The following is a 12,740-nucleotide window of genomic DNA, read 5'->3' on the forward strand; positions in this document are numbered from 1 at the left end:
CATTTATAATCATAATTTATACCTGACTCTCTATCTTTGTCGTTCTCCCATCCTTCAGTATTCTCCTGGATCTGATTAAGAAGGTCCCTTTTAAACTCTTCTTTGTTGCGTGTAAATGATCCAGAACAAGAAGTATCCAGCAAGGTCTTGTCTTGAAAAGAAAGTCTTACATAGAAATTATCAATAATAATATTACCAGGAAGCTCATGAATGGGGCATTTGAGCATTAAAGACTTCAATCTCCCCCATGCTTGGGCAATACTCTCTCCATCATGAGGCCAGAAATTATATATGCGGTTCCGATCCTTGTGAATTTCACTTGGAGGATAGAATTTAGAATAAAATAGGGGCACAATATCATTCCATTCAAGAGAATCCCCATTATTCAGTAATTTATACCAATGCGCCGCTTTACCAGATATCGATGTAGAGAATAGCTTCTTCCTCACTTCATCCATAGCAATACCTGCACACTTGAATAAACCGCATAATTCATGTAAGAACAGTAAATGATCTCCAGGATGGACAGTTCCATCCCCTTCATAGCGGTTATCCACAACACGTTCAATAATTTTCATAGGTATTTTGTATGGAACATCTTCCTCACCTGGCGCCTCATCCACTACCTTTGCAGTAGTAGTAGATTTTCCAAATAAAAATTCAAGAGAAGATTGATACGTCCAAAACGTATCTACTTTCCCGAACACTTTTGCTATTGTTTTGCCTCTAATTTGTGTATTTTGGATGCAACTAACACGGACTAACGCTGTTTTCAGCAGAACTGTTCTGGTGTCTCGTTTTTGTGCAGAAATCCAACTTTCAGGAAAAACCTCGGAATTTATACAGAAGGCCCTATTTTCCCAGAAGACTCACGGAGCCAGAAGGACAAGTTGGGTGGAGGCCCGAGGGCCCCACACCACCAGGCGGCGCGGCCCAGGGGGGCCCGCGCGGCCCCCTCGGCCGGCCTCCGACGCCCTCCTTCGGACTATTTATCGGCCTCGACCTAAAAACGCACGGGCGAGAAGTCAAAGTCGCCAGAAACCCTCCAGAACGCCGCCACATCGCGAAACTCCGTCGCAGGAGCCAGAAGTCTCCGTTCTGGCACTCCGCCGGGACGGGGAATTGGAGGAGATCATCACCGCCATCACCACCGACGCCTCTCCATCAACCAGCAATGTTTCCCCCATCCATGTGTGAGTAACTCCCCCACTGTAGGCTGAAGGGGATGGTAGGGATTGGATGAGATTGGTCATGTAATAGCATTAGATTGTTAGGGCATAGTGCCTAGTGTCCGTAATTGGTACTTTGATGATATTGTTGCAACTTGTTATGCTTAATGCTTGTCACTAGGGCCCGAGTGCCATGATCTCAGATCTGAACATGTTATTATTTCATCATGATATTCATTGTTTATGGTCTTACCTGCAAGTTGTATACACATGTCGCTGTCCGGAACCAATGGCCCCGAAGTGACAGAAATCGGGACAACCGGAGGGGATGGTAGTGACGTGAGGATCACATGTGTTCACGGAGTGTTAATGCTTTGCTCTGGTACTCTATTAAAAGGAGTGCCTTAATATCCAGTAGATTCCCTTGAGGCCCGGCTGCCACCGGCCGGTAGGACAAAAGATGTTGTGCAAGTTTCTCATTGCGAGCACGTACGACTATAATTGGAACACATGCCTATTGATTGCTTTGTACTTCGACACCGTTTTATTATTATCTGCAAATGCCCTGCTATGATTGTTACATGAGTTTCTCTCATCCATGCAACGCCCGTTATCCATCCCTGTGCCTACAGTATTTTAATCCTGCTGTTTACTATAATTACTACTGCTGTTTCTGCTACTCTGCTGCTGTTATTTCACTATCGCTCTTTGCTATAAAACTGTTACTACTGATAAACTCTTGCGAGCAAGTCTGTTTCCAGGTGCAGCTGAATTGACAACTCCGCTGTTAAGGCTTCCAAGTATTCTTTGTCTCCCCTTGTGTCGAATCAATAAATTTGGGTTATACTACCCGCGAAGACCGCTGCGATCCCCTATACTTGTGGGTTATCAAGACTGTTTTCTGGCGCCGTTGCCGGGGAGCATAGCTTTATTTGGAAGTTCACTTGGATTGATATTGTTCGCTGCAAATTCTCCATCATGGGTAAAACTCGCGATCCTAAAGTCGCCATATTACCATCCACTACAAGAAAAGGTACAACTCTGAGTACCTCTGCTGCTCTTGATTCACCATCTGTGATAAGTCAACTTGTTTCACCGCCACAAGCTTCACTTGCTGGTACTTCTGCTGAATCTGAAAACTCTTATAATATTGATAATGTTTCTGCTGTGCTTGATGATAGTGGTTCATTGGGATCCTTTCTAGATGCTACAATTGCTAGGTCTAGACAAATTGAAAATACTGAAACTCCTAATGCTACTACACCTGTTAGTTCACCTGAACTTGATTATTCTAGTGATGATCCTGATGAGGATTATGTGGAGCTTAATGATGATTTTATTAATAGATGCAATTCTACTGCTGATGCAAGAAAAATTAAAAAGTTTCTCGCACAATATACTGTTAGACATAAGTTATCTCCTGATCCTGAATTTGCCACATCTCCTATATGCATTAAGGATAAAGATTACGATTTTTCTCTTGATCTATCTCATATAGCTATTGTAGAGAAAACACCCTTTTGTGGTACTGAAAAAGAAAGTGCTGTAGAACACATGATTGAGCTTTCTTCTATGAGTAGTTTATTTTCTGATGATGTCAAGATGCGTACTTACTTTGTCGCTAAAATTTTTCCTTTCTCATTAAAGGATGATGCTAAAACTTGGTATAATAATTTGCCTCCTAGTTCTATTAAAAATCCAACTGATTTGCGTGATGTTTTCTTTCGAAAATACTTTCCTGCTAGTGCTCAACATACTGCTTTACAGAAAATTTATAGGTTTGACCAGGGAGATGAAGAGAAATTGCCCGAGACTTGGACAAGATTTTGTTCTCTTATCAGAGCTCGACCTGGACATGATTTAGAAAAGAATGATCTACTTGATATATTTTATAGTGGACTAACCATTGCGTCTAGAGCATATTTGGATAGTTGTGCTGGTTGTGTTTTCAGGAAAAGAACTCCAGACGAAGCTGAAGAATTATTGGCTAGAATAAGCCGGAATTATGATGATTGGACTACACCTGAACCAACTCCAACGCCAATATTGAAGAAGAGAGGTTTAATTAAATTGAATGATGAAGATATGAGGGAAGCTAAGAAGTCTCTCAAGGAGAAAGGTATTAAATCCGAAGATGTGAAGAATCTACCTCCCATAGAAGATATATGTGAGACAATTCCCCCTTCAACCATGATTGAGGTAAACTCCCTTCAACGCTTTACTAGGGAAGATATTCCGTATTCAAAACCTCCTGCTCAATGCTTAGATGAGTTTGATAATTATATTGTTAAGCAAGAAAATTTTAATATGAGAGTAGAGAATCATCTAATGGAAAATTCTCAAGCTATTAGCAATTTGCATGATATTGTGGAGAGAACCTCCAATGATGTTAAGATGCTTGTTAAACATTTTCAAATGGTTCAAACTCAAATTGATCAACTCACTAAAGTTCAAAATGACTTGTTGAAAAATAATTCTAAAGAGAAACATGCTTATGAAGTAACAACTAGAGGCGGTGTCTCTACCCAGGATCCTCTATATCCTGAAGGGCATCCCAAAAGAATTGAACAAGATTCTCAACGAATTGAACCTAGTGCTCCTTCTAAGAAAAAGAAGAACAAACATAAAAATGTTGTAGAATCCTCTGAACCTGTTAATGATCCTAATAGTATTTCTATTTCTGATGCTGAAACTGAAAGTGGTAATGAACATGATAATGGTAATGATAATGATAAGAATGACGCTTCTGATAAAGAAGAAGTTGAAGATGAACCTGAAAAGCATGCTAAAAATAAAAAGTATACTAAAGAAGATTTTATTGCTAAGAAACATGGTAATGAAAGAGAACCTTGGGTGCAAAAGCAAATGCCTTTTCCTGCTAAGAAACTAAAATCAAAGGAAGAAGAACACTATATTAAATTATGTGATTGGATGAAACCTTTATTCTTGCAAATCCCTTTGACTGATGCTATTAAATTGCCTCCTTATTCAAAGTATATGAAAGATATTGTTACTAACAAAAGGAAAATCCCCAATGAGGAAATTTCCACCATGCTTGCTAATTACTCTTTCAATGGCAAAGTTCCAAAGAAGTTGGGCGACCCAGGTATACCTACTATTCCTTGTTCTATTAAGAATAATTATGTTAAAACTGCTCTATGTGACTTGGGAGCCGGTGTTAGTGTTATGCCTTTTTCTCTCTATAAGAGACTTTATTTAGATAAGTTGATACCTACTGATATATCTTTGCAAATGGCTGATAAATCTACTGCTATTCCTGTTGGTATATGTGAGGATGTTCCTGTTCAAGTTACTACTAACTGCTTGATATTAACTGATTTTGTTGTGTTGGAAATGCCTGAAGATGATAATATGTCTATTATTCTTGGGAGACCTTTTCTTAACACCGCAGGGCCTGTTATTGATTGCAACAAAGGAAAGGTTACTTTCAATGTTGATGATAAGGAACATACCGTTTATTTTCCCAAGAGGATTGAGAAAGCATGTGGAGTTAATACTATCTCTAATGTGAGAACTATCAAAGTTGGGACTATTGATTGTCCTATATATGAGCCTAAAGAAGAATATCAAACTCTCATAATTGGATCCATATCAATCCAATACAAGGTAACATGATTGATTTGAGGTTTATTTCTTCATATGTTATGTAAAATTTATTTGGTGGCAAGACTTGATCAACCTTGTTAACAAATACTTTTTATATGCATAGAGGGGTAAACATCATCTCTTTCTTCCTCCACTTGTTCTATTTGCTGTAGCACTTTTTGATTTGCAAAGTTCCTTAGTTAATTAGAGATTTCAAAAATTTTCCTGGCCAGTAATAATAAACTTAATACCCAGAAAAGTGCATTTTTCAAAGTTTTCAAAAATTCACAAAAATTATACCGTTGGTCCTATTTTTCGACGAGGCACCTGGGAGCACCACAATCTCTATCTCTAGTCTTTCTATGAACCTCAGAGCTGACTGGGCATTTATGTTTTGCTATTCAAATACAGGCAAGCGAGATACCACTTTATCATATTCTCTTATGAACATTGCAATCCTGCTTATATACATGATTCATGATGCTTATTATTAATTGTTGGTACCTCTCCATGATTGATATAGCTGTTAGATGATCTTATTTGCATGAATCTCATTATGAACTGCTTAAGTATTAGCCATAGCATGAGAATATATACATCATATGAGCAAATGTGTTCGTGAAAGTTCTTTTATCGCTCAGTTGTTAACTGAATTGCTTGAGGACAAGCAATAAGCTAAGCTTGGGGGGAGTTGATACGTCCAAAACGTATCTACTTTCCCGAACACTTTTGCTATTGTTTTGCCTCTAATTTGTGTATTTTGGATGCAACTAACACGGACTAACGCTATTTTCAGCAGAACTGTTCTGGTGTCTCATTTTTGTGCAGAAATCCAACTTTCAGGAAAAACCTCGGAATTTATACAGAAGGCCCTATTTTCCCAGAAGACTCACGGAGCCAGAAGGACAAGTTGGGTGGAGGCCCGAGGGCCCCACACCACCAGGCGGCGCGGCCCAGGGGGGCCTGCGCGGCCCCCTCGGCCGGCCTCCGACGCCCTCCTTCGGACTATTTATCGGCCTCGACCTAAAAACGCACGGGGGAGAAGTCAAAGTCGCCAGAAACCCTCCAGAACGCCGCCACATCGCGAAACTCCGTCGCAGGAGCCAGAAGTCTCCGTTCTGGCACTCCGCCGGGACGGGGAATTGGAGGAGATCATCACCGCCATCACCACCGACGCCTCTCCATCAACCAGCAATGTTTCCCCCATCCATGTGTGAGTAATTCCCCCGCTGTAGGCTGAAGGGGATGGTAGGGATTGGATGAGATTGGTCATGTAATAGCATTAGATTGTTAGGGCATAGTGCCTAGTGTCCGTAATTGGTACTTTGATGATATTGTTGCAACTTGTTATGCTTAATGCTTGTCACTAGGGCCCGAGTGCCATGATCTCAGATCTGAACATGTTATTATTTCATCATGATATTCATTGTTTATGGTCTTACCTGCAAGTTGTATACACATGTCGCTGTCCGGAACCAATGGCCCCGAAGTGACAGAAATCGGGACAACCGGAGGGGATGGTAGTGACGTGAGGATCACATGTGTTCACGGAGTGTTAATGCTTTGCTCCGGTACTCTATTAAAAGGAGTACCTTAATATCCAGTAGATTCCCTTGAGGCCCGGCTGCCACCGGCTGGTAGGACAAAAGATGTTGTGCAAGTTTCTCATTGCGAGCACGTACGACTATAATTGGAACACATGCCTATTGATTGCTTTGTACTTCGACACCGTTTTATTATTATCTGCAAATGCCCTGCTATGATTGTTACATGAGTTTCTCTCATCCATGCAACGCCCGTTATCCATCCATGTGCCTACAGTATTTTAATCCTGCTGTTTACTATAATTACTACTGCTGTTTCTGCTACTCTGCTGCTGTTATTTCACTACTGCTACTGCTATAAAACTGTTACTACTGATAAACTCTTGCGAGCAAGTCTATTTCCAGGTGCAGCTGAATTGACAACTCCGCTGTTAAGGCTTCCAAGTATTCTTTGTCTCCCCTTGTGTCGAATCAATAAATTTGGGTTATACTACCCGCGAAGACCGCTGCGATCCCCTATACTTGTGGGTTATCAAAGATCTCTCCATAATGAATTATAGCAGCAGGCAGAAATAAAATCAGCACTAACAGTAAAAGTTTCCCTTACCAATTCCACTTACCAATAGCGCTTCACTCCCCGGCAACGGCGCCAGAAAATAGTCTTGATGACCCACAAGTATAGGGGGTGTATCATAGTATTTTCGATAAGTAAGAATGTCGATCCCAACGAGGAGCAGAAGGTGTTGACAAGAAGTTTCGATGAAGGATCCACTGTAAATGCTCACAGACAAGTATTCAGGGGGTTTTAGTGTAGCAGATGAATAAAGTACGAGTAAGTAAAGTGCGAGAGAAATAATTGCAGCGAGTGGCCCAATCCTTTTTAGCACAAAGGACAAGCCGGTTTGTTTACTTATAATGACCAAACGTTCTTGAGGACACACGGGAATTTAGTCTAGTGCTTTCGCTTCATATAGCTGATTAATCTTCATTGTTTTGATAAGTGTTGTGTGGGTGAACCTATGCTAATGCACCGCCCTTCCTAGGACTAATACATACTTGTGATTATACCCCTTGCAAGCATCCGCAACTACAAGAAAGTAATTAAGATAAATCTAACCACAGCCTTAAACTCTGAGATCCTACTATCCCTCCTGCATCGATATACCAACGGGGGTTTAGGTTTCTGTCACTCCGGCAACCCCGCAATTAGCAAACGAGTACAAGATGTATTCCCCTAGGCCCATAAAGGTGAAGTATCATGTAGTCGACGTTCACATGACACCACTAGAAGAATAACACCACAAGTTAAATATCATAACATTGAATATTACCCAACATAATTCACTACTAACATTTAGACTTCACCCATGTCCTCAAGAACTAAACGAACTACTCACGAGACATCATATGGAACATGATCAGAGGTGATATGATGATGAATAACAATCTGAACATAAACCTTGGTTCAATGGTTTCACTCAATAGCATCAATAACAAGTAGAAATCAATACCGGGAGAGTTTCCCCTATCAAACAATCAAGATCCAACCCTAATTGTTACAGCGGTGACGAGGTGCAGCGGTGGAGATGGAGGTGATGATGATGGAGATGATGTCCAGCTCGATGGCGGTGACGATGGCGTCGATTTCCCCCTCCGGGAGGGAATTTCCCCGGCAGATTTCAGCCTGCCGGAGAGCTCTTTTCTCTCTGGTGTTTTCCGCCCCGCAGAGGCGGCTGTGACTCTTCGCGGCTATCCTCTGGAGCTTAGGTTTTCGGGACGAAGAAGTACCCAAAGGAGAGGAGGCCAGAGGGGGTTGTGGGCCCCCTCCCCACATGGCGGCGCGGCCAGGGCAGGGCCCGCGCCGGCCTGTGAGGGGGGCCCATGGCGGCCCTCCTCGGCTCCCCCATTTGGCTCCCTTCGTCTTCTGGAAAAATAGGATTTTTCATATAAATTCCGTCAATTGTTGATCTTCCGAAATATTGCATTCTGACGGCGCTTTTTCCAGCAGAATCCTGACTCCGGTGCGCGATCCTCCAATAATCATGAAACATGCAAAATAGATGAAATAACATAAGTATCATCTCTAAATATGAAATATATCAATGAATAATAGTAAATTATGATATAAAATAGTGATGCAAAATGGACTTATCAAGGACTAACCTTTAATTTAATAAATTCAACATCAAGAGCAAGGCTATCAACTTTAGAAGCAAGAACATCAATTTTGCCAAACTTTTCCTCAACAGATTTATTAAAAGAAGTTTGTCACTAATAAAGTCCTTAATCATGACTTCAAGATGAGAGGGTGCACTTTTAATGTTGTTGTAGGAGTTACCATAAGAATTGCCATAAGCATTACCATTATTAGAAGGATATGGCCTATAATTATTGCTAATAAAATTATTCTTATAAGCATTGTTGTTGAAATTATTGTTTTTAATGAAGTTCACATCAACATGCTCTTCTTGAGCAACCAAAGAAGCTAACAGAATATTGTTTAGATCAACATGAAGTTTACCATTAACAAGCATATACATAATAGTATCAATGTTATCACTCAAAGAGGAGGTTTCTTCAACATAATTTACCTTCTTACCTTGTGGAGCTCTCTTGGTGTGCCATTCAGAATAATTTATCATCATATCATCAAGGAGTTTTGTTGCAGCCCCAAAGTAATGGAAATAAAGGTACCTCCAACAGCTGAATCCAGAAGTTTTCTTGAAGAAAAATTCAGTCCTACATAAAAAGTTTGGACGATCATCCAAGTAGTCAGTCCATGAGTGGGACAATTCTTTACCAAAGATTTCATTCTTTCCCAAGCTTGAGCAACATGTTCATTATCAAATTTTATAAATTTCATTATGTCACTTCTTAAGGATATAATCTTAGCAAGAGAATACTATTTTCCAATAAAAACATCTTTGCATTTAACCCAAGGATCAATACTATTTCTATGCAAAGATAGCAACCAATGTTTAGCCCTCCCTCTCAAAGAGAAAGGAAACAATTTTAGCTTAATAATGTCACCATGTACATCCTTATACTTTTGCAGCTCACAAAGTTCAACAAAATTATTAAGGTGAGAAGCAGCATCATCAGTACTAACACCGGAAAATTGCACTTTCATAACAAGATTTAACAAAGCAGGTTTAATTTCATAGAAAGCTGCTTCAGAAGCAGGTGGAGCAATAGGTGTACAAATAAAAACATTGTTGTTTGTGCTAGTAAAGTCACACAACTTAGTGTTTTCAGGAGTACCCATTTTAGCAAAATTAAAACAAAGCAACAGAAATAACAGCTATAATAGAAACTAATTTTTGTGTGTGTTTTTGATATAATGAAGCAAACAAGACGAAGTAAAAATAAACTAAGCAAAACTATAACAAAGTAAAGAGATTGGAGATGAGAGACTCCCCATGCAGAAATCCTCTTCCTCCCCGGCAACAGCGCCAGAAAAAGGGCTTGATGAGCGCAGATTGCACACCGTTGGGGAACCCCAAGACGAAGGTATGATGAGCACAGTAGCAAGTTTTCCCTCAGTAAGAAACCAATGTTTAATCGACCAGGAGGAGAAATGCGTGACTTCTAAAGGTGTTGCTAACTGACTAGTGGCATTGCGCACTACCAGTGCCAACAACAACGTGGAACATGCACACAACACAACCAAAATATTTGCCCCAACTTGCAGTGAGGTTGTCAATCTCATCGGTTTTGCCGAAAACAAAGGATTAATCATATAGTGTGGAAAGATGATGTTTGTTTGCAGTGGAATTAAACAGAACAGTGCTTGCAGTAAGTAACAAAACAGGATGATTGTATCAGTGCAAAAGAAAGGACCGTGGTATACAGTTCACTAGAGGTGTCTCTCCATAAAGATAAATAACATGCTGGGTGAATAAATTACAGCTGGGCAATTGACAGAATAAAGACCATAAATGACAACATGATTACTATGAGATTCGTTTGGGCATTATAACATAATACATAGACCGTAATCCGACTGCGTCTATGACTAATAATCCACCTTCAGGTTATCATCCGAACCCCTTCCAGTATTAAGTTGCAAGCAACAGATTATCGCATTAAGCAATGTGTGTAAAGTAAATAATAGAATTATCCTTAGACAAAACATTGTTGTTTTCTCCCTAGTAGCAACAACACATCTACAATCTTAGAAGTTATTGTCACTCTTCCAGAAAACTAAAGGCATGATCCAACTATCGAGCATAAATACTCCCTCTTGGAGTCACAAGCATTTACTTGGCCAGAATATCTACTAGCAACGGAGAGCATGCAAGATCACAAATAACATATAACAAGTATATAATTGATCTCAACATAGTATTCAATATTAATCGGATCCCAGCAAACACAACATGTAGCATTACATAAAGATGATCTTGATCATGATAGGCAGCTCACAAGATCTAGACATGAGGCACAAATTGGAGAAGACAACCATCTAGCTACTGCTATGGACCGGTAGTCTGGGGATGAAGTTCTCACGCATCAATTCGGAGGTGGGCATGGCGATGTAGAGGCCTCCGATGATGATCTCCCTCTCCGGCAGGGTGCCGGGAAGAGCTTCAGAACCCTCCCGAGCTAGGGTCAGCGATGGCGGCCTCGATGGAACTTTTCGTAAATGGAGGCTCAGGTATTTAGGTTTTTACCGAGATCGTGAATAAATAGGCGGAAGGGCGAGGTCGGTGGACACCTGGGGGTGCCCACACCAGCCCATGTCGTGGCCAGGGGTGGGCCCGCACCATGGGCTGGTGAGGCCGCCCTGTGGCGCATCTTCGTCTCTCCTCTGGACTCCGTCTTCGTTATGGTAAAATATGAATTTCTGCTTTTGTTTGGTCCAATTCCGAGAATATTTCCTATACAACTTTTCTGAAATACAAAACAGCAGAAAACAGGGAACAGGTACAGTGGCATCTGGTCAATAATTTATTGCCGGAAAATGTATAAAGGTGCAACAAAGTGTAGACAAATCATATAGAAATTGGTGTAAAAAGCATGGAGCATAAAAAATTATAGATATTTTTGCAACGTATTAGACATCGATGACGAGATGATGGTGCAACTGTTCACGGAGGAGAAGAACGGTGACGTCGTCCGGTGGCAACATCAGCAGTTGATTCTGACGAGCATGCTGCGCGTTCGCCAGCCTTTCTTCATCGTGCCTCGGCACGGTGGATCAAAGCCAGGGAAGAGGAGGAACATCAACCGGCATCATCAAGCCGGCGCAATGCTTCTTGATGCCAACTACTTCAACGATGATGTGACTCATTCGCCGAAGGAATTTCGGTGCCGGTTTAGGATAAACAATGAGCTGTTCTTGAACATTGTCTACAGTGTTAGGGAGTACGACAACTACTTCATGGACAACCAAGATTGCACAGGTTTGTGGGCCTTCACCTCAACTCAGAAGTGCACTGCTGCAATGCGCTGTCTTGCATACGGAGCTCCTCCAGATACAATCAATGACTACCTACGGATGGCAGAGTCGACATGTATAGAGACTCTCTACAAGTTTTGCCGAGCCGTCATAGCGGTGTTTGCTAAAGACTATTTGAGAGCACCAAGAGAAGATGATACAGCTCGGATCCTGCAAAAAATGTAGCAAGAGGGTTTCCTGGGATGCTCGGAAGCATTGAATATATGCATTGGGGCTGAAAGAATTGCCCTTTTGCTTGGCAGGGGATCTACAAGCGGCATACTGGTGAGTGCAGTGTCATTCTTGAGGCGATGGCAGGCAATGACTGTCACACCCCACTTTTCATACCCTGCATATTTTCAAGTTTGAAAATTCTTGAGCCAACAAAAACTTTTTAATCTTGCTACCTTGTGTGTGCATAGGATAGAATTCTGCATTTGTTGGTAGTGATGTGATATGTGGTGTAGAAGTTTGTCACTCCAAAACCCTAAGCTCAAAAAAAAATTCAAAAATAAAAGGGGGAACTTTCCCTCTAGGTATGACACCACTAGTGAGACACCATCATCACCACCAAAACCACCCCTTAATATTTTCTTTCTACCTTTTGTTATTTGCTCTTCTCATCAAAACTTGGACATGTGGGCACACATGCACTTGCATGCCACCCCTTTTCCTCTCCACTTACCCTTGCCACCTTTTTCTCTCCCTCTTTTTGAGCAAACCCTAGGAAGGGGGAACACTTCCTCCTCTTCCTTTCATTCTTCATTCTTCTTTCTCCCTTTTCTCTCCTATGGCCGGGGCCATGAGACCCCTCCCATCTGCACCCCCTCTCTTTCCCTCGTTTTTGCAAACCCTAGGGGGACACTACCCCCTCTCCTTCCCTTCTCTCTTCTTCCTTCTCGAACATGGCCAGGCCACGATGCCCATGCACCACCCATCAACCCTGTAGCCTCTTGGCCCACACCCCACCCCTCTTGGACC

Source organism: Lolium perenne, chromosome 7, assembly GCF_019359855.2.
Source record: "Lolium perenne isolate Kyuss_39 chromosome 7, Kyuss_2.0, whole genome shotgun sequence".
NCBI classification, from domain to species: Eukaryota; Viridiplantae; Streptophyta; class Magnoliopsida; order Poales; family Poaceae; genus Lolium; species Lolium perenne.